The sequence below is a fragment of the Neomonachus schauinslandi genome, chromosome 11, assembly GCF_002201575.2.
Source record: "Neomonachus schauinslandi chromosome 11, ASM220157v2, whole genome shotgun sequence".
NCBI lineage: Eukaryota > Metazoa > Chordata > Mammalia > Carnivora > Phocidae > Neomonachus > Neomonachus schauinslandi.
Genome location: NC_058413.1, coordinates 91,068,050 through 91,071,516, shown reverse-complemented (window position 1 = coordinate 91,071,516; position 3,467 = coordinate 91,068,050).

The window sequence follows — 3,467 nt, the reverse complement described above, 5'->3', positions numbered from 1 at the left end:
TAGAATAGGTATTATTTCTTCTTAGAATGTTTGGTAGAATTCCCCAGGGAATCCATCAGGCCCTGGACTCTTGTTTTTGGGGAGGTTTTTGATCACTGCTTCAATCTCGTTACTGGTGATTGGCCTATTCAGGTTGTCAATTTCTTCCTGTTTCAGTCTTGGCAGCTTATAGGTTTCCAGGAAGGCCTCCATTTCATCCAGATTGCTCAGTTTATTGGCAGATAGTTGTTGATAATAATTTCTAATAATTGTTTCTATTTCCTTGGTGTTAGTCGTGATCTCGCCCCTTTCATTCATAATTTTTTAATTTGAGTATGTGAAGGTGAACTTAGAATAACTTAAAATGGGTATTGTAAACTATAGGGAAACCAGTATAAATACTTTAAATAAAGTATAATTGATACACTGAGAGGAAATATGATGGAATAATATAAAATACTCAGTTAAATCTGGAGAATATGAAAAGGGGAAGAGAAAAAAGAAATGTATGCATAAGTAGAAAGCAGTTAGAAACAGATAAATAATAATCCAACTACATTAATAATCACTTTAAATGAAAATGGTCTAGATAAATCAATACAAAGACAGAGGTTTTCAAAGTCAGTAATAAAACAAACTCCAACTGGGGCACTGGGTGGCTCAGTCAGTTAAGTGTCTGCCTTCAGCTCGGGTCATGATCCCGGGGTGCTGAGATCGAGTCCAGCATCAGGAGCCCGCTTCTTCCTCTCCCTCTGCTCTTCCCCCCCCCCCCCCCATGCTCTCTCTCTGTCTCTCTCGATCACACTCTCTCAAATAAATAAATAAATAAATAATCTTAAAAATAAAATAAATAAAAATTAAAAAAAAAACAAAATCCAACTATATGCTGTCTATAAGAAACTCATTTTAAACATAAAGACTTAGGTCAAAAGTAAAAGGATGAAGAAATATATGCCATGCTAACACTCAAAAGAAAGCTGGAGTAGCTATCTTAATTTCAGTAAACAGATATAAGAACAAGGCAGCTTATCAGGGATACTTAATCTTTAATTTATTTAATTAAAGAGATATTACTGAATGATAAAGATCCAGCAGGCAGAAAAGTCAGTAAGGATAATATCACCTGAACAGCAAATCAACTTGATCTAATTTAAATTTACAGAATTGGGAGATAAAATGGCATCCAACACAGCAGTATACACATTTTTCTCAAACTCACATAGAAGGAGGAATGGGTCTCTCTCTCTCTCTTCCACCAAAGTGCTGATGAAACTAGCATAGTTTGGATGCCTGGGATCAGCTAAAAACAAAGGAAAGGAGCCAGCAGCTTGCTTCAGTGCAGAACTCTGAGACTGGCTTCTGCCCCATAAGGGAGAGGAGCGGAGCATTTCTAACACTTGCCTATAGCCTGGGTTCCAGTAAAATTTGCTCAGAAAGCCTTAAATCCAGACAAACATAAAAATACTCACGTCCTGACATCTTGATGAACATTATTTTTTATAGAGTTTTGAAATTCAAAGTGGATTAATGAGAAGATTCGAATAGATTAATTAGTCTTTCAGTAAAAGTAAGTTTGGTAGTTATGCCTTTTTGACCATCAAACTTGATACAGCTATATTTAGTATTAAACGAAACATTTATACCATGAACCCAACTCTTTCAAAAAATATTTCATAGTGTCAAAAAGAAAAACATGGGCCCCAAATGGCGTCACTTAGACCGAGTTCCCAAACCAGGCCTTAATAGCTAATCTTTTTTTCCCTTTATTATTACTATTATTATTATTATTATTATTATTATTATTACTACCTACTCTAATTGCAGTTCAACCTCCCCCAGAAATGTAGTCTTAACCAGCCCATCAGGAATTTTTCCATCAGTGCTAATGAGTCTGCCACATGCACCCTCACCATTCCCCAGAGAAAGATGAGGTAAACTGCACAATAAGACCCCTCACATTAACCCCCAGTGCAGAGCCTGTCACAGGGCTTGATCTTATGACCCTGAGATCATGACCTGAGCCGAAACCAAAAGTTAGATGCTCAACTGACTGAGCAAACCAGGGGCCCCCAAAACCTTGAATTTTGTGTTTTATTAACTTTATTTTATTATGTTATGTTAGTCACCATACATCACCAGTTTTCGATGCAGTGATCCACAATTCATTGTTTTCGTACAATCCCCGGTGCTCCATGCAGTACATGCCCTCCTTAATCCCCATCACCGGGATAACCCATCCCCCCACCCGCCTCCCCTCTAAAACCCTCAGTTTGTTTCTGAGTCCATAATCTCTCATGGTTCATCTCTCCTTCCGATTTCCCCCCCTTCATTATTCCCTTCCTTCTCCTAATGTCCTCCATGCTATTCCTTATGTTCCTCAAACCTTGAATTTTGAATAACTCCTGGGTACACTCTATTTACTAGATGGGATACTTCCCATTCATGAGTCATTTAATAAAGCCAATTAGATCTCTAAAATTTACTCAGTTAAGCAGGGTGGCTCAGTCAATTAAGCATCTGACTCTTGATTTTGGCTCAGATCATGACCTCAGGGTTGTGAGATGGAGCCCGGAATAGGGCTCCCCAAGGGGCATAGAGCCAGATTGGGATTCTCTCTCTCTCTCTCTGTCCCTTCCCCACTTGCTCACTCACTCTCTCTCTCTCCCTTTTAAAAAAAAAATAAGTAAATAATAAAATGTACTCAGTTGCATTTTTGCTATTTATACTATATAGTGTATTTTTGTTATTTATAGTATTTAGCAAATACTTTCCTATTTAGTAAATTTCCTATATTTAGTAAATATTTTATATATTAGTTCACTGGGGCTACCATAACAAAATACCACAGACTAGGTAGCTTACAAGAGCAGAAATGTATTTTCTCACAGTTCTGGAAGCTTGAAGTCCAAGATCAAGATGTTAGCAGGTTTGATTTCTTCTGAGGCAACACTCCTTGGCTTGCAGATGGCTACACTTTCCCTATATAGTCACATGGTCTTTCCTCAATTTGCACACACTCATGCCTCTGATGTCTCTCTGTGTCCAAATTACTTCTTATAAGTCTTACTTATAGTGCTCTGGTAAGCGCTGTGAATTGTGCAAGACTGTTGAATCTCAGATCTGTACCTCTGAAACAAATAATGCAATATATGTTAAGGAAAAAAAAAAGAAGAAGGTAGCGGGAGGGGAAGAATGAAGCAGGAGAAATCGGAGGGGTAGATGAACCATGAGAGACGATGGACTCTGAAAAACAAATTGAGGGTTCTAGAGGGGAGGGGAGTGGGAGGATGGGATAGCCGGGAGGTGGGTATTGAGGAGGGCACATTCTGCATGGAGCACTGGGTGTTATGTACAAACAATGAATCATGGAACACTTCATCTAAAACTAATGATGTAATGTATGGGGATTAACATAAGAATGAAAAAATAATAATAAATTAAAAATAAATAAATAAATAAATAAATAAATAAATAAATAAATAAATAAA